General features: G+C 40.0%; 2 pseudogenes; one reads left to right on the top strand and one right to left on the bottom strand.

Annotated features, from left to right (window-relative positions):
- Nucleotides 1–444: 444 nt before the first annotated feature.
- On the top strand, nucleotides 445–1,100 carry LOC118654531 (annotated as a pseudogene).
- Nucleotides 1,101–18,268: 17,168 nt separating this feature from the next.
- LOC118654571 lies at nucleotides 18,269–19,721 on the bottom strand (annotated as a pseudogene).
- Between the last annotated feature and the right edge of the window lie 2,618 nt (nucleotides 19,722–22,339).

The raw sequence follows: 22,339 nt of genomic DNA, 5'->3' as shown, positions 1-22,339 counted from the left end.
AGCAGCATTGATAAAAACAATGATTGATAAATTGATTAATAAATAAACAACATGATATAACAACAACAAAGACATGATATAAAAACAAAAAAAATGATATAAAAACAACAAAAACAGTGTGCATCATATGTACTGGCTGGTTGGTCCCCAGCAAGAGCTTTATATGTATCACACATGCACAAGTCAACGTTTATTTTTAAGTTGCCAGTGCATGCAATATGTACTGGCTGGTCGGATGGATGGTTAATCACTTAGCCTTTTATATATATAAATGTTGAAAACACTGGGTTGATTTGTTATTCTTATTGGGAAAAAAATCTTACACTAGATCCTAAGTATTTCTATTGAAAATCGGTAGCAATGCTTCCTATCTTGAAGTTATGAATGATTGCTCTAAAATAGAAAGTATGACTGCCGCCGCCGCCCCCGCTTTGCACAGTCACCATGGTGCCCTACACCATAATCTGCTTCCCTGTTCGAGGGCGTCGTGAGGCCAAGCGTATGCTGCTGGCTGACCAGGGCCAGAGCTGGAAGGAGGAGGTGGTGACCAAGGAGACCTGGCTGCAGGGCTCCCTCAAAGCCTCCTGTCTGTACGGGAAGCTCCCCAAGTTCCAGGATGGAGACCTGACCCTGTACCAGTCCAATGCCATCCCGTGACACCTGGGCCGCTCCCTCGGGCTGTATGGGAAGGACCAGCGCGAGGTGGCCCTGGTGAACGTGGTGAACGATGGCGTGGAGGACCTCCACTGCAAATACACCACCCTCATTTATACCAACTACGAGGCAGGCAAGGAGGACTACGTGAAGGAGCTGCCGGGGTGCCCAAAGCCTTTTGAGACCCTGCTCTCCCAGAACCAGGGGCCCAGGCCTTCATCATGGTCAACCAGATCTCCTTCACGGACTACAACCTGCTAGACTTGCTGCTGATTCACCCGTCCTGGCCCCCGGCTGCCTGGACTCCCTCCCCCTGCTTTCAGCCTATGTGTCTCACCTCAGTGCCCAACCCAAGCTCAAGGCCTTCCTGGTCTCCCTGGAGCACGTGAACCGCACCATCAATGGCAATGGGAAACAGTGAGGGCCTGTGGCACCCTCAGCAGGAGGCAGGGGCTGCCTACCTGCCTCCCCTTCCCTGGACCAATAAAATTTCTATAAAAAAATAAAATAAAATAGAAAGTATGCAGCACTTGAAAGGGACTTCCTGCATATACAAATTGAATCAATAATATACAAATTGCTATTTTTTAAAAAAATTTCACCTGAGAATATGTTTTTTTAAAAGTTGATTTTAGCCGAAACTGGTTTGGCTCAGTGGATATAGCGTCAGCCTGCAGACTGAAAGATCCCAGGTTCGATTCCTGTCAAGGGCATGTACCTGGGTTGCGGGCACATCTTCAGTAGGAGATGTGCAGGAGGCAGCTGATTGATGTTTCTCTCTCATCAATGTTTCTAACTCTCTATCTCTCTCCCTTCCTCTCTGTAAAAAATCAATAAAATATATTTTTTTAAAAAAGTTGATTTTAGAGGGAGAGAAAGACACACACAGAGAGAGAAACATGAATGTGAGAGAGAAACATTAATCAGTTGCCTCCATACCCACACTGACATGGGTTTGAACCCTCAACCTAGGTATGTACCCTGACCAGGAATTGTATCTGCAACCTTTTAGTGTACAGGAGGATGCTCCAATCAACTGAGCCACCTAAGCCACCTGGCCAGAGCCAGATTGCTATTTTTTAAAATTTATTTTTCTTTAATTTATCTTTATCATTGGTAGTATTACAGATGTCCTGTTTTTTCCCCATTAACCTCCTCCACTCTGCACCTGCCCCTCACCCAGGTCTTCATTGCACTATTGTCTGTGTACATGTGTTATGCATATCTATCTATCTATCTATCTATCTATCTATCTATCTATCTATCTATCTATCTATCTATCTAAAACAAAGAGGTAATATGCAAATTGTCCAGGACATCGTAGCAGTCACGATTGCTCAGGAGGAGGCTGCGGGTGCAGGTGGGAAGGAGGGGACTGCATGCACGGTGAGGCAAGCCATGGATGGCACAGGCCAGTTCACCATGGTGCCGAGCAAGCAGGCCTGCAGAGAGCAGGGCCCAGCAGTGGGTGGGCGAGCAGGCCCGCAGAGCCCACAGAGAGCAGAGCCTGCCAGCTCGCCGTGGTGGTGGTGACTGCTCATTGGCTAAGCTCCCCTTACGCCACTCACAGTGTTCTTGGTAACTTGGGTAATAAGAATCCAAGCAGGTGTTCTAGGGTTTTCCCACCTCACTCCTGGAGGAAAAAACAAAGGTCCGCTGCTGGAGGGGCTAAGAAATGTCATATCCTGCCCTAGCCGGTTTGCCTCAGTGGATAGAGCCTTGGCCTGCCGACTGCAGGGTCCGGGTTCGAACCTGGTCAAGGGCATATACCTAGGTTGCAGGCTCCTCCCTGGCCATGGCTCATGCAGGAGGCCACCAATCAAAGTGTCCATTTCACATTGATGTTTCTCTCTGTCTTTCCCTCTCTCTTCCACACTCCCTAAAAATCAACGGAAAAATATCCTCAGGTGAGGATAAGAAAAAAGAAAGAAATGTCATATCCTATGAAAGGAACATCTTCAAAATGCCTAAAGAAAATTGTCATTTTTTTTTGTGGTGAAGGGAATGGAGTCCACGTTGATGAAAACACCTTGGCGGCTGCAGCAGCTGGCAGTGGCCGCAGCTGCGGGGTGATGGGGGCGGTGCCTTTCCCTGATCAGCCCAGTCGCCTCCTGCAGAGGGAGGCCAGGCTGCAGTCTTCAGTAGGACATCCCCTGAGGGCTCCCAGATTGGAGAGGGTGCAGGTCAGGCTGAGGGACCCGCCCCCCTCATGCATGAATGTCATGCACCGGGCCTCTAGTATGCATATAAGTTCTTTGGTTAATCTCTTGCCACCCCCTCCACCCCCCCTTTCCTCTGAAATTCAACAGTCTTTTCCATGCTTCTATGTCTCTGGATCTATTTTGTTCATCAGCCTATTTTGTTCATTAGGTTTCACATATGAGTGAGTCTTTCTCTGACTGGCTTATTTTGCTTAGCATAATGTTCTCCAGGTCCCTCCATGCTGTCTCAAAGGGTAAGAGATCCTTCCTTTTTACTGCTGCATAGTATTCCATTGTGTAAATGTGCCACAGCATTTTTATCCACTCATCTACTGATGGGCACTTGGGCTGTTTCTAGATAAATTACACTGCTGTGAACATACAGGTGCATATATGTCTTATGACTGGTCTTTTGGGATTCTTAGCATATATTCCTAGAAGTAGGATCCCTGGGCCAAATGACAGCTCCATTTTTAATGTTTTGAGGAAACTCCATATTGTTTTCCATAGTGGCTGTACCAGTCTGCATTCCAACCAGCAGTGTATTAGACTGTCTGATTTTAAGAAGTACTAGTGGCATCCCAAATGGGATTTTGATTCAGAGATATAAGCCCTTTCTATCAAGAATTTTAACAATTTTTAAAATGTTTTCTAAAGATTTTTAAAATCTATTCTAAAGATTCCTCAGTTTCTGAAGTCCTAATGACACCAAGAAGGGCACCTTCTAAATCTAAACTTAGAGAAACTCTATATTTCTCTTTTCTTGCTCTCACTCTCTCGCATGCTTTCACTCTCTGTCTCTCTTGCCTTCTCTCTCATTCTCTCTCTCTTTGTTCTACTGTTCCAAAGAACACTATAACTTTGGCCAGTCAGTTGTACAATTCTTTTACATCTAAATATGCAATCCATAAAATGATTCACTTCCAGTAAACCTGCTAATAATACTTGTCTATTATCTGTCTTTATATATATATATATTTAATTTTTTATTGACTTGTATAAAGAAGTATGCATAGCATTATGTAATTAATTACTAAAAAGTTAATACATCTGTATAACCACTCTCCAGGTCAGGAAATAGCACATTGCCAGCATATCAGAGTTGTTCTTGCATACCTCCCAGTGACTACCTCCACCCTATTACCCAAAAGCAATCACTGTCCTTACTTCTAACACAATAAATTCAATTTTCCTGAACTGTATATATGACTTAATCCATACAGTATAAACTGGTGTGTTTTGTTTTCTTCCCCTCAACATTATGTTTAAAATATTTATCCATGTTGTTGCATGTAATTATTATGTATTCTTTTCATTGTTATATAATAAACCATTTATGATTATATATCAATATATTTATCCAGTCTTCTGTTTATAAACACTTGTTTTGATCCCATGCAAAATCAAACTAGAAATCAATAACAAGAAATTGGGAAAATTTACAAATACATGGAAATTAACACACTCTTAAACAACCATCAGGTCAAAGAAGTAATCAAAAGGGGAAATAGAAAATGTCTTGCTTGAGATGAGACAAAACAAAAATGAAAACACAACATATAAAAACAAATGGGATATGTGAAAATCAGTATTTAGAGGGAAGTTTATATTGATAAATGCCTAAATTAAATAAAGCAGAAAGATCTCAAATAATCTAATTTTCAAATCAAGGGACTAGGAAAAGAAGAAGTGAGCCAAAAGTGAGCAGAAGAAAGGGAATAATAAAAATTATATCATAAATAAATGATATAAGAAATAGAAATACCCTAAAAATTTGATGAAACTAAGATTTGGTTATTTGAAAAGATAAATTGGCAGACTTTTATTTAGACCAGGAAAAAAGGAGAGAAGACTCAATTACATAAAATCAGAAGTGAAATAGAAGATACTACAAACTGACCTTCCAGAAATAAAAAAAAAATATTAATAAGGATGATTATGAACAAATACACACTAACATATTTGACAACTTAAATGGAAAAATTCATAGAAACATACGATCTACCAAGACTGAATCAAAGAGAAACAGAAAGCCTGAACAGACCAATAACAAGGAGATTGAATTCATAAATAAAAAACCTCCTAACACAAAATCTTAAGAACAGATGGTTTCACAGGTAAATTTTACCAAATATTTAAAGAAGAATTAACTCTTATTCTTCTTAAACTTTTCCAAAATATAGAGGAAGAGAGAACCTTTTAAAACATATTTTATGAGGCTAGCATAATAGAGTTAGGACCAAAGCCAGCCAAAGACATGGCAAGAAAACTCCAGGTCAGTATCCCTAATGAGCATGGATGCAAAAGTCCTCAACGAAATGCTAGCAAACTGAATTCAAAAGCACATTAATAAGGAACATATGCCATGATCAAGTGGGATTTATCCCTCGGCTGCAAGGATGGTAAACATACATAAATCACTAAATGTGATACATCACATTAAGGGAATGAATGACAAAAATTATATGATCATCTCAAGACCTGCATAAAAAACATTTGAAAAAAATTCAACTTCCTTTCATAGATAAAAATGAATTGGTACATTTACACAATGGAATACTATGTAGCTATAAAAAAGAATGATCTCTTACCCTTTGAGACAGCATGGATAGACCTGGAGAATATTATGCTAAGTGAAATAGTAGTAAGCCAGTCAGAGAAAGACAAGTATCACATGATCTTACTCACGTGGAATTCAATGAACAAAATAAACTGAAGAACAAACTAGATCCAGAGACATAGAAGCATGGAACAGACTGATGAATCTCAGAGGGAAGCGAGGTGGGAGGTGGGGGTAGGAAGAGATTAACCAAAGAACTTATATGCATATATGCATAATCCATGGACACAGACAATAGTGAGATGAAGGCCTGGGAGGGAGCGGGTGTGGGGTGGAGGGGGTCAGTGGAGGAAAAGGGACATCTGTAATACTTTTAACAATAAATATAAATTTTTAAAAACTCTCAACAAATTAAGTATGGAAAGAACTTACCTCAATACAATAATGACCAAATAATAATAAGAATGGCTATATATGAAAAGCCCACAAGTAACATCATACACAACAATGAAAAACTGAAAATTTTCCTCTAAGATCTAAAACAAAGCATAGTACTGGAAATCCAAGCCAGAACAAGTAGGAAAGAAAATTAAGAGGAATCCAAATTGGAAAGGAGAATTTTAAATATTTCTGTAGATAACATGTTCTTATATATATAGAAACCTAAAAACTCCACCAAGAAAACTCTTAGAACTAATAAACAAGTTCAGTTATTTTTTCAGCAAGCAAAATCAACATACAAAAATCAATTGCATCTCTATTTACTATCAATAATCTAAATAGAAAATTAAGAAAATTCAATTTACAATAGCATAAAAAATAATAAAAATACTTAGGGATAAACTTAACCAATAAAATGAAACACTTGTAAAATAAAAATTATAAAACATTGCTGAAAAAAGTTAAAGAAGACATACAGAAATACATCCCATGTTTATGGATTGGAAGACTTATTAAGATGTTAGTATAGTTGCACCGAATCAGTGCGATCTCTCAATTCCCAATGACATTTTTGTAGTAATATGAAGACCCATTCTAAAATTCATATGGAATCTTAAGGGACATGTTCTAAAGAAAACCTTGAAAAAGACAGACAAACTTGGAGGACTCGTACTTCCTGATTTTAAAACTTACTGCAAAGTTATACTATTCAAAATAGTGTGCTACTGGCTTGAAGACAGACCTAGAATAGATTGGAGTCCCAGAAATAAACCCTTGCATAATATTCAAATGACTTGAGGAGTGTGCCAATCCACTTAATGGGGGAAAGGAGAGTCTTTTCAACAAATGGTGCTGGGAAACTGGATACCCACAAGCAAAAGAATGCAGTTGGACCTTTACCTAATACCATATACAGAAATTAACTTAAAATGGACCAAAGACCCATATGTAAGAAATAAAACTCTAAAACTCTTAGAAGAAAACACAGGGTAAAAGCTTCATGATATTGGATTTGGCAATGATTTCTTGAATGTAACACCAAAGGCTCAGGCAATAGAAGTAAAAATAGACAAATCAAATTCATGAAAATTAAAAATATCTTTAGAATCAAAAGACAACATCAGTAGAGTAAAAGGCAACCCCCAGAATGGGATAAATATTTGTAATTTATAAATCTGATAAGTGGTTAATATTCAGAACATATGGAGAACAACAAAAACTCAACAACAAAAATACAAACAACCTGATTATAAAATGGGTGGATTTGAATAGACATTTCTACAATGAAGATATGTAAATGTCACCTGGCTGGTGTTGCTCAGTGGTTGAGCCTCGACCTAGGAACCAAGAGATCATGGTTGGATTCCCAGTCAGGGCACATGCCTGGGTCCCCAGTGGCAGACATGCAGGAGGCAGCCAATTGCTGATGTTTCGCTCTCGTCAATGCTTCTATCTTTCTATCCCTCTCCCTCTCTCTCTAAAATCAATAAAAGCATATTTAAAAAGATACACAAATGTATAATAAGCACATGGAAAGATATGCAACATCACTAATCATTAGGGAAATGCAAATGAAAGCTACAATGGGATACCACTTCAGAACTGTTAGAATGGTTATTATGAAAAACAAACAAACAAACAAACAAACAAACAAACAAACAGAAAAACACATAAAATGAGAAGTGTTGGCCAGGATGTGGAGAAATCGGAACCCTTGTGCACTATTGATGGGAGTGTAAAATGGTGCATCCAATATGGAAAACAGTATGGCAGTTCCTCAAAAAATTTTATATTAAAACTACAGTATGATTTAGTTCTGCTTCTGGATATATATACAAAGGATAGAAAGCATGATCTCAGAGAGACATTTCCACACCCATTTTGATAGCAATATTAATTCACAAAAGATAAAATGTGGAAGCCACCCAAATGCCCACTGATGGCTAATTGAATAAGCAAAATGTAGTACATGCATACAATGGAATATTATTCACCCTTTAAAAGGAAGAAATTCTGACATGCTACAACAGGGATGAGCCTTGAGGACATTATGCTTAGTGAAACAGTCCACTCACAAAAAGACAAATGCTATATGATTCCACTTTATATGAGGTACTTAGAGTAATCAAAATCATAAAGACGGAAAGTAAAATGGTAGTTGTTTGGGGTTAGGAAGAGAGAAGAATGGGGAGGTATTGTTTAATGAATATAAAGTTCTAGTATTAAAAGATAAGAGTTTTAGAGATGGATGATGCTGATAGTTGCACATTATGAATGTATTTAATACCACTGAACTGTACACCTAAAAATGATTTAGGTGATTTTAAAAAAAGTAAAATAGAAATCTACATGTGTGGAAGCTTATATTTTTGATTCATGTAATTGTATATTTATGATTCATCTACATGCATGGATAATTTTCTCTGATTTCAAAACAAGGGTAACTAAGAAATTAGTTGTAAAATCAATGTATGATTTATTAACATTAATAATGAAAAGTAATTTTTCTTTTTCTGACATCTGAACTGAATATACTCACATTTTAAAATGTAACACAAAGTATTACAACAAATAACTTGAACTCCTCCATTGCAATACCATTTCTTTTCATTTAAAAGCACATAGTACTGCCATCATGTGAAGATAGCTTTTTCAAATATTTACATTAAAAGTTATAACTATTTGATATAAAATGTGTTAGACATTAGCTCATCATAGAAACATTCAACGAATTTTTCACTTCTTCTGCAGCATTTAGCAAGAGCACATAGTATTGCTGAGCAGTATTCCCTCTAATTGTTGTAACTTATGAGTGCAGTATTATACTTTCTAAGTAATAAGAATTAAAAAAACTGTGAATGCAAGAACAGGATTTACTATAGTAATGAAACTCACAACAAAGTAAAATTGACAGATGTTAAATGATATGCAAAATTATTAATGAGCTGCATGGTAATTATTCAAAAATATTGTAGAAAATGACAGTAATTGGCATTGCTTTCCTCTGACCAAATCACTTATTTGTAGGGTAGAGGATATTGTTGGACAGCTCTAATTAGTTGAAGGTACTTTGTCATATTGAGCCTTAACATTTCCCTTGTAGTGTTCATCTAAAAATTCATATCTGCTTTCTGCAGTTACACAGATTCCAAATCACTTAACTTCCCACATAGCAGTTATCAAATATTTGAAGATATCTATTTTTACCTTATTTCATCCTCATGTTTTCTCTATTCCAGGATGAGCAACTCAGTTTTTCTCAATTGTTCATCAGAGGATATGTTTTTCAAACTCCTAAGAATCTTGATTGCATTCCTTTGCATATTTTGTGATCTCTTTTTTTCTTCTCCATAGAGATACAGTACCTTAGATGTGGAATGATATTTAACATTTTGATATGCTTGTTTCATTCTTTGATCTATGTAATCCATTTCTTTACATTCCCAACTTGAATTACAATTTTTTCAAATAAACTTTTGAGGCATTATTTACACATGGTAAAATGTACCCACTTAAGAGTACATTTATGAGGTTTGACAAATTTATAAACCTGTGTAATTACTATCATAATAAAAATATAGCACATTTTCACCACTCCAAATGTTTGCCTATACCCCTTCATGTTCAAGCCTCCTTCCACCATAGGTTCAGGCAATCATTTATTTGATTTATGTCACTATAGTTTTTTCCCCCATTCTATGACTTCTTGTAAATGGAATTATGTCTTCTCTTGTATATGGATTTTTACAAGCATTGTATTGTAGTCTGCTCAGACCACAATAATAAAATGTCACACACTGAGTACCTTGAACAACAGAAATTTATTTTCTCATGGTTCTGGAGAAGTCTAAGATCAAGGTGTTTACAGGATTGGTATCCTCACATGGCCTTTCCTCAGTGCGTGTATGGAGAGAGAGAGAGAGAGAGATAGAGATAGAGATAGAGATAGAGATAGAGATAGAGATAGAGATAGAGATAGAGATAGAGATAGAGAGAGAGAGAGAGAGCAGTCTGATGTCTCTTCTTGTTAGGACACTAATCCTATTGGGTTAGGTTCCTACCCTTATTATCTTAGATAACATTAATTATTTTCTTAGAGTCCCTATCTCCAGATACAGCTACATTGGAGGATGGGGCCTCAACTTATGAATTTTAGGGGGACACAAACATTCAGTCCATAACAGGCATAAAGCTTTATAGATTCATTTATGTTTTTGTCAGTTTTAGTAAGGTATTCCTTTGTTACTTCTGAGTAATATTCCATTTATGAAAATACCACATTTGATTTATTCATTCACCAGTTGATGGATATTTGTTGTTCTTTTTTTTCCAGATTTAGGACTATTGTATATAAATCTGGTATAAACATTTTTGTACAAATCTTTGAATGCACTTAAAATTTATTTGGGGAATAATAGCTAGCAGGATTGCTGGGTCATGTAGTAAGTGGAAATGTATGTGTCATATTGCAATAAACTGCTAAAATGGAATTATCATTTTACACTCCCATCAGAAGTGTGAGAGCTGAAGCTGCTCTACATAATCAAGAATACTTGATTTGGTCAGCCTTATACTTTTAGAAATTTTAGTGAGTGTGTAATGATATTACATTGTGATTTTAATTTGTATTTCTCCAATGACTAATTATATAGAACATTTTATTTGCATATCTGAGATGTATATCTTTTATTGTGCAGTCTCTGTTCAAATCGTTTGCTTGTTATAATGGGAGTTGTCTTTCACCTATTTATTATATTGTATGAGTTATTTAAATACTCTTGATTCATATCTTTTCCTGATATGTGAATTGTTAATACTTTTCCAAATTCTAACCTGTTTTCTCATTTTCCTAATTGTGTCTTTCTAAAAGCAGACATTTTAAATTTTGGTGAAACCCAATTTACTATTTTTTCTTTATCATTTTTGATATTTCTGCCCTATCTAATAAACCTTTGTCTGACATAACTAAAACTTTGTCCTCATTTCTTCTAGATGTTTTATAAATTTACTTATACATTTGATTTTATGATCCATTTCAACTTTTTTTTGGGTGGTACATAAGGCAATGATCAAGCTTCATCCCCCACACACACACGGATATCTAGGTGTTCTAACACTGGTTTTTAAAAAGCCTGTGCTTTCCACATTACATTGGCATTTTTGTTGACAATCAATTGATCATAAATGTGAGGATCTATAGTAAGAAACAGATAGAATGATTTATCCATTTATTCCTTTGTTTTCAAAATTGTTTTTGCTATTATGTCCTTTGCATTTCCACATATATTTTAGAATGAACTTGTCAGCTTCTATTAAAAATAACTGCCAGAATATTAGGTGGGATTGCATTGAATCTACAGATCAACTTAAGGAGAATTGACATCTTAACATTGAATCTTTCAATCCATGAGCATGGTATATCGGTAAATTTATTTAGGTTTTCTTTAATTAATCTCAGCAATATTTTATAGTTTGCAGTGTACCAGTGATCTTTATCTTGCATATCTAATGTTAAAAGGACCTATAAAAAAGAAGGATCTCTTACCCTTGAGACAGCATGGAGGGGGGTCCCTCAGCCCGACCTGTGCCCTCTCGCAGTCTGGGACCCCTCGGGGGATGACCACCTGCTGGCTTAGACCCACTCCCTGGGGGATTGGGCCTAAGCTGACAATCAGACATCCCTGTGGCAGCCTGGGAGTCCTCGGGGGATGTCCACTTGCCAGCGGGGAGCAGGCCTAAGCTGCAGTCAGACATCCTTAGTGCTGCTGAGGAGGTGGGAGAGGCTCCCACCACCACCGCTGTACTGGCAGCCATCAGCCTGGCTTGTGGCTGAGCAGAGCTTCCCCTGCGGGAGCGCACTGACCACCATGAGGCAGCTCCTGCATTAAGTGTCTGCCCCCTGGTGGTCAGTGTGTGTCATAGTGACCAGTCATTCCCAGTTGTTCTGCTGTTAGGGTCAGTTTGCATATTACCCTTTTATTATATAGGATAGAGGCCTGGTGCACAGGTGGGGGCCAGCTGGTTTTCCCTGAACGGTGTCCCGGATCAGAGTGGGGGTCCCGCTGGGGTGCCTGGCCAGCCTGGATGAGGGGCTGATGGCTGTTTGCATCTGGTCACACCCCCTTCAGGGTGGGGGTCCCCACTGGAGTGCCTGGACAGCCTGGGTGAGGGGCTGATGGCTGTATGCAGCTGTTCACACCCCCTTCAGGGTGGGGGTCCCCACTGGAGTTCCTGGCCAGCCTGGGTGAGGGGCTGATGGCTGTTTGCAGCTGGTCACATCCCCTTCAGGGTGGGGGTCCCCACTGGAGTGCCTGGCCAGCCTGGGTGAGGGGTTGATGGCTGTTTGCAGGCTGGTCAGACCCCCTTCAGGCTGGGAGTCCCCACTGGGGTGCCTGGACAGCCTGGGTGAGGGGCTAATGGCTGTATGCAGCTGGTCACACCCCCTTCAGGGTGGGGGTCCCCACTGGAGTGCCTGGCCAGCCTGGGTGAGGGGCTGATGGCTGTTTGTAGGCTGGTCAAGCCCCCCACAGTGGGGACCCTCATCCCATGGAGGTTTGACCAGCCTGGGTGAGGGGCTGATGGCTGTTTTCACAATGGCCACATCCCCTTTATGGTGGGGGGGTCCCCCCTGGAGTGCCTGGCCAGTCTGGGTGAGGGGCTTCCTCCATCATTGGGGCAACCAAGCCTCCTGCTTGCTCCAGCTCTGTGGCTGCTGGCTGCCATCTTGGTTGGGTTAATTTGCATATAGTCATTCTGATTGGCTGGTGGGCATGGCTTAACACGTAGCGAAGGTACGGTCAGTTTGCATTTTTGTCTTTCATTAGTGTAGATATATATCCTATCTAATAATAGACAAACATGGTAATTGACCGCACCTTTGCTACACCTCCCATAGGCTAACCAGCATGATATGCAAATTAACTGCCAACAAAGATGGTGGCTAATTTGCATACTGCAGGCAGGACGGGACAGCATGAATTGCCAGTACACCGCCATCCAGGGCAGGGCGGCTACTTGGGACCCGATCGGTGGGTACCGGGCGGCAAGGCACCCCCGCCCCAGAAGCCCCAGCAGCTGGCCTGCCTTGCCACCCCAGAAGCCCCAGAAGCTGTCTGATATGGTAGTAACTCTATCAATAAGCACTCTGAAAGTCAGTGGCATAAATGAACCGATTAAAAGACAGATTATGAGGGTGAATCAAAAATAAAACCCACTTTAAATATAAAGACACATATAGATTAAAAGTAAATGAATTAAGCTGCAGCCTGTTTTGCTCAGTGAATAGAGCATTAGCCCGTGGACTGAAGGGTCCCAGGTTCGATTTCAGTCAAGGGCATGTACCTCAGTTGCTGGCTGGATCCCCAGTCCCTATCAAAGCATGTGCAGGAGGCAACCAATCAATGTGTCTCTCCCTTTCCCTTCACTCTCTCTAAAATTCAATGGAAAAATATCCTTGGGTGAAGATTAACAAAAACAAAGTAAATGGATTAAGTAACATTAAAGAGGTTATAAGAAAAATATATTCCAATTCTGTTAGTTGTATAATGGTTATGTTTAAATTATTAACACCTAAGAAATTGGGTGAAGGGTACATATAATATGCTGTAGTATTTTATAGTTGTTTTTTTTTACATTTATGAGATTATTTCAAATTAAAGTATTAAAAAATTAAAAATTAATAAAATATTAATTGAAATGTGTATGCATTACATGAATAATCTCCTAATTGCTTCTAGCATAATTTATTAAATTGTGCTAAAATTTACAAGGGTTCAATTAAAAATATCTTAATTCTAAATGATATAATAGAAAATATATAATAGTGCAGTTATAAGCACTTATCTGAAAATAAAAATTTAAAGAAGTGAATTTAAAGAAGGGATTAGCCAAAGAAAATATATGCACAACCCATGGACACAGACAGCAGTATGGTGATGGCCAGAGAGAAGTGGTGGGCAAGAGCTGGGTAGAGGGGGCAAAAGGGGGGAAATAGGGACATCCTATCTAATAATAATAAAAGGCTAATATGCACATTGACTGAATGGCAGAATGACTGGTTGCTATGATGCACACTGGCCACCAGGGGGCAGACGCTCAATGCAGGAGCTGCCCCCTGGTGGTCAGTGCACTTCCATATGGGGAGTGCCACTCAGCCAGAAGCTGGCTCATGGCTGGCCGGCGCAGTGGTGGTGGCAGGAGCCTCTCCCACCTCTGTGGCAGCACTAAGAATATCCAACTAACGGTTTAGACCCGATCCCTTGGAAGCCTAAGCCTTTAGTTGGACATCCCCCGAGGACAGGGACATCTCTCTGGCTGCAAGAAGGATGCCTGCAAGCTTAGGCCTGATCCCCCGGGTAGTGGGCCTAAGTCGACAGGTGGACATCCCCCAAGGGGTCCTGGACTGTGAATGGGTGCAGGCCAGGCTGAGGCCCCCCCCCCCAGTGCACAAATTTTTGTGCACCGGGCCTCTAGTGTGTGTGTGTGTGTGTGTGTGTGTGTGTGTGTGTGTGTGTGTATATACCCATGGGCACACAATAGTGTGGTTGACCAGGGTGGGGTGGAGAGCGTCAAAGGGGGAAAAAGGGACATATGTAATACTTTGAACAATAGCTATAAATAAAAAAAGGAAATAATCATGTTTCCCCCGTTTATTATGTTGACACTAGAGGCCCAGTGCACCCTCTCCAATCTGGGACCCCTCAGGGGATTGGGCCTAAACTGGCACTTGGATATCCCTCTCACAATCCAGGACCGCTGGCTCCTAACCGCTCCCCTGCTGGCCTGATTGATGCCTAACTGCTCCCCTGCCAGCCCAATCACACCCAACTGCCCTTTCCTGCTGGCCCGATAGCCCCCAACTGCCTGCCCCTGCCAACCTAATTGACCTCCTCTGCATGAGGCAGCTGAGATGTTGGGACCGGCCTCCTCCATGCCATGTAGAGCTGCAGGATCCCCAGGCCTCACTGTGTGGAGCAGCTGCCAGGCCCCGCCTCTGCTGTGCTCATGGCAATTTTTTGGTGGCCATCTTTGTGGCAGCCATCTTGTGATAACGTTTCATGTGGACCACCTAGGCTTTTATTAGTATAGATGAAGAACTACACTAATTCATTTTTATTTATTTATTTATTTTTAAATTAAATCTTTGTTGTTCAGATTATTACAGTTGTTCCTCTTTCCCCCCCCCCATAGCTCCCCTCCACCCAGTTCCCATCCTACCCTCTGCCCTTACCCCCCCCCACTGTCCTCATCCATAGGTGTACGATTTTTGTCCAGTCTCTTCCTGCACCCCCACACCCCTTTCCCCCCTGAGAATAGTCAGTCCATTCCCTTTCTATGCCCCTGATTCTATTATATTCACCAGTTTATTCTGTTCATCAGATTATTTATTCACTTGATTTTTAGATTCACTTGTTGATATGTATTTGTTGTTCATAATTTGTATCTTTATCTTTTTCTTCTTCTTCCTCTTCTTAAAGGATACCTTTCAGCATTTCATATAATACTGGTTTGGTGGTGATGAACTCCTTTAGCTTTTTCTTATCTGTAAAGCTCTTTATCTGACCTTCAATTCTGAATGATAGCTTTGCTGGGTAAAGTAATCTTGGTTGTAGGTTCTTGGTATTCATCACTGAATATTTCTTGCCACACCCTTCTGGCTGGCATAGTTTATATTGAGAAATCAGCTGACAATCATATGGGTACTCCCTTGTAGGAACCTGAGTTTCTTTCTCTTGCTGCTTTTAAGATTCTCTCTTTGTCTTTTGCTCTTGGCATTTTAATTATGATGTGTCTTGGTGTGGTCCTCTTTGGATTCCTTTTGTTTGGGGTTCTCTGCACTTCATGGACTTGTAAGTCTATTTCTTTCACCAGGTAGGGGAAGTTTTCTGTCATTATTTCTTCAAATAGGTTTTCAATGTCTTGCTCTCTCTCTTCTGGCACCCCCATAATTCGGATGTTGGTATGCTTGAAGTTGTCCCAGAGGCTCCTTACATTGTCTTCATATTTTTGGATTCTTTTTTGTTTTTGTTTTTCCAGTTGGGTGTTTTTTGCTTCTTCGTATTTCAAATCTTTGACTTGATTCTTGCGATCCTCTAGTCTGCTATTGGATCTCTGTATAATATTCTTTATTTCAGTCAGTGTATGCTTAATTTCTAGTTGGTCCTTTTTCATATCCTCAAGGGTATCACTAAATTTCTTGGAGGTTTCTAGAATATTCTTGAGTAACCTTATAACCGTGATTTTGAACTCTATATCCAGTAGTTTGCTTTCCTCCATTTCTTTCATTTGTGACCTGTTTCTTTGTCTCTGCATTTTGGCTGCTTCCCTGTGTTGATAGAGTGGCTTTGTGTGCTAGGTGTCCTCTAGAGCCCAGTGGCTCAGCCTCCCCAATTGCCTGAGGTGGACACTCTTGGTGCACCCCTTTGTGAGCTTTGTGCACAATCTTGTTGTAGTTAAGCCTTGATTGTTGTAGGTATCACTGGGAGGAATTGACCTCCAGGCCAATTGGCTGTGAGAATCAGCTGAGTCTACGGTGGGAGAACTTCTTTTCTGGAGACACCTTTATGGGGCAAAGCTTGCTTCGGTGGGGCTTTGGTGTTCACTGAGTCTGCCCCCTGAGTGTGTCCCTTAAGGATCTGAGGAGTTTTAATCTGGATGGTCCCACTCTGACCACTGGGTACACTGACTTTAGGATCTCTAAGGAGGTGCTAATTTACCCTCTGCCTGAGGCTACCCAGCAGGAGCTACGGAGATATCTGCAGATTCCTCTTCTTTGTTTGGGGTTTGGAGGTGCCCAGATGAGGCCCAGCTGTGAAGCAATGCAAGCTGCTGTGGGGCCTTGGGCCTTCTTTTGGATGTTCTGAGTCTCTGAACCAGAACAGGTTGTTAGGTAATTTTAGATTGCAAAGGGCCAGCCCATTCATATGCAAAAGCCTCTGCTCACAGCTTGGATGGGGCAGGGTCTCAGAATCAACAGGGCGGAGCAAACAGCTATGGCTGATCCTCAGCCCTGCCCTAAGAGGCCCCGGGTCTTAGTGTCCTGCAGTAATTGCTGCAAGCACCTCTGAGGAAAGCTTCCCTTGAGTTCCGCCCGATGCCAGACAGTCCAGCTTCTCCCCGTATGAGTCTGGGTCCCCAGATAATCATCTGGAACTGGAGTTCAGAGCCATCAAGAGCTTGTATCTCCCTCCCGATTGAAAAAGACAACCGTGTCCTCAGTTGACAGCCCTTTCCTCATGTGCCTCCTCTGTACCTCTTCACTTTACTTCAGCACCTCCTCTGAGTCTCAGTGTGCTTTTCTCTTTTCTTCTAGTTGTAGAATTTCTACTCAGCCAACCTTCCTGTGGTTCTGGATGATGTCCATTTTTTCTTTTAGTCGTATTTTTGAAGTGGTTTTGCGAGGCAGCAATTTCAGGTGTTTACCTATGCCGCCATCTTGGTTTCTCCCACTAATTAATTTTTAAATGTTAATCTTGAATCTCTAAGATAAATTCACTTGGTCAGCTTGTATTGATTATTTAATATATTTTCTACCTTTCATTTGCTAATATTTTGTTAATCATTTTCTAGTCTGTGCTCATGAAGTGTTTGGTCTATATATTTTTTATTCTTATAATGTTGTCTGATTTTAGTATGAAAATAATATTGAACTCCTAGAATGACTTGAGAATTCTTCTCTCATCTTCTGCTTTTTAGAAAAAAATGTAGGCTTGGCATTGTTTCTTCCTTACTTCCTTACCTTTCTGTTCTTTTGTAAATCATTTTTCTTTTTCTTTTTCTTTTTTTTTTTTAAAGAAGATTTATTTGACAAGTTTCACTTAGTCCAATACACCTAAAAGGAAATTCCATACAATGAAAGATTTAAATGAAGGCCTTGGAATTTCATACAAACACTAAGACCAAAATCCTAAAGTATTGGTATTGCATCTCAAAATTTCCCCATTAACTTAAAAAAAAAGCTTAAACTTACATGCTTTAAAAGTTATGAAATGAAACTAAACTTAACAAACATGCCAAATGTTTCATTTTAATTTTAATATACCAAACTCCTACATTGAGCTTTACAAAAAAGCTTATCTTTCAACATGCTTCCAAACTGTTCAATATAATGTGATGTAAGAGCAACATTTAACATAGTTCAGCTGCTTTTGCCTGAATATACTTACTGCTTAAGTACATACTACAATATAACTAACTTGAGAAAAGTTAAAAATTGTTTAATAGTTATAGTTTATTGAACTTAGTTGTTACATCCTAGATGAATATTTGTGTTAAAAGTACTACATCTTAAATCTTTAATTCAATCCTGATTTCCACTTAGATTAAGCATAAATCACAAGCTGGTATTGCAAAAATGTTGTTTTTGTTTTTTTCTTTAAAATAATGTTGACCAAGAATCACTAATAAGGATCAATTACATTCCCCATCCACCACTTATACTAGACATTCTAGACATCCCTCTCATTCCATTCACTCCCATAGTAGTGCACAGCTTGCACTACTTTAGTAGCTGCTATTCAATGCTTCTTGGCTGTATATGCCATATTTGATTGAAAATCACTGGAGTTTTCCTCTAAAACTTGGTCATCTCCACTCGTGCTGCTCTGGCCACCATACCCACTCATGCTGCCTCTATACCCACCACTCAGCTGCTGGCTGGTTGGGCCACCATAACTGGACTGCCTGGTTTGACAAGCCCATGCCTTCCATCATTTGGCTACTATAAGTACCATCACTTGCTCCTCTGTAGAATTCAAGAAGAGTTCTACATATCTTTGTTGCATATTGGCTTTGTTTTTCAACATAGCTGCCACAGCATCTTCATGAGTTGCAAACTCAACATCTACTTCACCAGTTACTCTGCTATCAGGAACAATTTCAGTATGTACTCTCACAGGGTTGATGGTGAAAAAAATTATGTTATTCTCAGTAGGGCTATAAGGTAATCCCTGCATGTGTACACAGTGTCCCCATTATGCTTTGGAAAGTAGAGCTACCATCCGATCTGTATCTTTAGTCAGACATTCCTGAAAAACAGTAATTGAGGTATCATCCAAATCCATCTGATCCAAAACCATAGCCTTCCTTATAGCCATTATAATAAACATAGCCTCCATAACCTCCACCATAAGCACCACACCTCAACCTTTCAAAGCCAGCTCCTCTGCCAATGCTGTTATACCATCTTCCAGTCGCAAGTCTGTGGTAGGGACCTGGCTGCTGCATGGCCATAAGTTTTAGTGGTGGATCATAATGAGTTCTAACTTCAGCTCAACTTCTCTTAAAGTTTTCGATATACCTGTGCCCCATTCTTTCCTTTTGTTTCTTTAGAGCCTTTTCGGCTATTTCCTGTGAAGCAAACTGCACAGAGGCCTCCCCTGTTCCTCCCCTGGAAATCCACTGGCAATGTTATCCCATATGATATGATTTCCAACCTTGAGAAGAACTGAACAATTTCTTCCTTGCTATATCCAAACAGGAGTACTCTAAATTACACAAAGCCATCATTGACTGTGACAGGACTATTTGGAACAATATACTTTGACACCCAATCCTTTGCAATGTTGTTTGACTTGAATACCTCAACATATCTGTGTCCCTTAGCTTAGTTTATCTATTCTCAGGGCCAATTTGACTTCATATTCTGATTCAAGTTCAACAAAAGCCTCACTACTTAGTCTGCCTTCTCTGGTGTAGATAAAACAAAATACCTTAAGCTCCATTTTGAATTTTTCAGTAAAGAAACAAAACAAAACAAAACAAAACAAAACAAAAAAACAACATTTCACTTCATCCACTGTGCAAGACCAGGGCAAGCTGCAGACCTTCAATAAGAATCCCTTTGTGCTTTCGGTGCCCAACATCATTGTCACTTAGTGGGTCCTGGCATCGAAACAAGCTAATCACATGACTCCTGCATGGCTGAGAGAAATCTTTTTTATTTTTCAATTACAGTTGGCATGTATTATTATATTAGTTTCAGGTGTACACCCCAGTGGTTAGACATGACATAATTTACTAAGTGATTATCCTGATAAATCTCACAAACATCTGACACCGTATATAGTTATTAGAATACTAGAGGCCCGGTGCATGAAATTCATGCACTTGGGGCAGGAAGGGGGTGTCCCTCAGCCTGGTCTGCTCCCTCTTGCAGTCTGGGAGTCCTTGGGGGATGTCCGACTGACAGGGGATGTCCCAAGGGGAGTGGGCCTAAGCCATTAGTTGGATATCCTTAGTGCTGCCACGGAAGCGGGAGGGGTTCCTGCCACTGTAGCTGTGCTTGCTAGTCATGATCCCGGCTCCTGCATTGAGTGCCTGCCCCCTTGTGGTCAGTGCATATCATAGTGACCAGATGTTCTGCCATTCAGTCGATTTGCATGTTAGCCTTTTATTATATAGGTTAATTGACTATATTCCCTATGCTGTACTTTACATCTAATGACTATTCTGTAATCAACAATTTGTACTTCTTAATTCCTTCACCTTTTTAATCCACCCTCCTAACCCCCTCCCATCTGTCAATAATGTAAATATTCTCTATATGAGTCTGTTTATATTTTGCTTGTTTTTTTTTTTAATTTTGTCTTTTCTATTCCATTGTTGATATGTATTCATTGCCATTGATTGTTCATATTTTTTTATTAGTCTTTTTCTTCTTAAAGAAAGCCTTCTAACATTTTATATAATACTGGTTTGGTGGTGATTAACTCCTTTAACTTTTTCTTGTCTGGGAAACTCTTTATCTGTCCTTCGATTCTAAATGGTAGCTTTACCTTGTAGAGTAATCTTGGTTGTATGTTCTTGCTTATCATCACTTTGAATATTTCTTGTCAATTCCTTCTGGCTTGCCAACTTTCTGTTGAGAAGTCAGCTGATAATCTTATGGGAACTCCCTTGTAGGTAACTGTTTTTCTCTTGCTGCATTTAAGATTATTTCTTTGTCTTTAACCTTTTGCATTTTAATTATGATGTTTCTTGTTGTGGGCCTTTTTGGGTTCATCTTGTTTGGTACTTTCTATGCTTCCTGAACTTGTATGTCTGTTTCTTTCACCAGGTTATGGAAATGTTCCATCATTATTTTTTCCAAAAGGTTTTCAAATTTCTTGCTCTCTCTCTTCACCTTTCGGAACTCCCATGATGCAAATGTTGGTAATCTTGAAGTTTTCCCAGAGGCTCCTTACACTATCGCCATTTTTTGAATTCTTTCTTCTTTTTGTTATTCTGATTGTGTGTTTTTTTGCTTCCTTATATTACAAATCGCTGATTTGATTATTGAATTCATCTACTCTACTGTTGTTTCCTTAGAAATTATTCTTCATTTCAGTTAGTGTATACCTCATTTTTTACTGGTCCATTTTTTTTGTTTGTTTTTTTGCTGTTGATGTTCTCACTAAGTTTACTGAGCATCCTTATAAGCAGTATTTTGAATTATACAACTAGAAGATTGTTTGTCTCTATTTTGTTTACTTCTTTTTCCTGAGTTTTGTTCTGTTCTTTCATTTGTGACATGTTTCTTTGTCTCCTCATTTTGGCAGCTTTGTTGTGTTTGTTTCTATGTATTATTAGGTAGTGCTGCCATGTCTTCCAGGCTTTGTAGAGTGGCCTAATGTCATTTGTGTTCTGTAGCATCCAGGGGCATAACCTTCTTGATCAACCAAGCTAGGCACTCAAGGTGCACCTCCCAACGTGGGCTGTGCAACCCTTCTCTTGTAGTTGATCCTTGATTGTTTTCGCAAGTCGGTGGGAGGGTTTTTCCCCTAGTATGATTAGCTGCAATGACTGGCTTCAATCACTGACCTCCAATGATCTTGGATTATCAGCTGTGTAAGTGCTGACTCCTCAGAGCAGGACTTATTTCAGGGGAGTTCTTGTTTCCCTTAGGTAGGTGGTTGGTGGTGATGCTTTAATGTGGTGTAAAGCTGTCCACTTTGGTGTGCTGGCTCTGGGGCCTCCTCAAGGTGCAGGGCAAGGTCAGCCACCACCTGTGTTCTGCTTGGGGCCACCCAGCATGAGCTACAAGGTGATCTGAAGATGGCTGCTCCTTTTAGGGGGCTTGAAGGTGCCCAGTCTAGGCCAACCTGTGATCCATGGCCAGCTGCTGCTAATGCTGGGCCTGGGGCCATGTAGTGAGAGGTGCCAGACTCATTGAAGCCAGATGTTGCTTGTTTGTGAAACTTTAGGATAATCTGAAACATGAGACAAGACACACTAACGGTATGGAAAAGCCACTGGAAAGAGCTTGGGTAGACCTGCAAGTTGGGTGGGGCAGTGCCTCAGGGAATCACCAGAGTAGGGTAAACAGTGTGCGCCAGGTTGATGGAGTCTCAGATATGGCACTCTAGCCTGCCAATTCTGAGGCGGGAAGGCTTACCAAAGGAAAAATGGCTTCTGCCAGCACTTCTGTCTGGGAGAAAGCTACCAGTCCAGCTCTCACCATGATGCCAGATAATTAAGTTCCTTCATGTATGTCTCTGGTACCTTT

The sequence above is a fragment of the Myotis myotis genome, unplaced genomic scaffold (assembly GCF_014108235.1).
Source record: "Myotis myotis isolate mMyoMyo1 unplaced genomic scaffold, mMyoMyo1.p scaffold_m19_p_4, whole genome shotgun sequence".
NCBI classification, from domain to species: Eukaryota; Metazoa; Chordata; class Mammalia; order Chiroptera; family Vespertilionidae; genus Myotis; species Myotis myotis.
The sequence above is the reverse complement of the archived record's forward strand: the minus strand, read 5'-3'. Positions and strand labels throughout refer to the sequence as shown.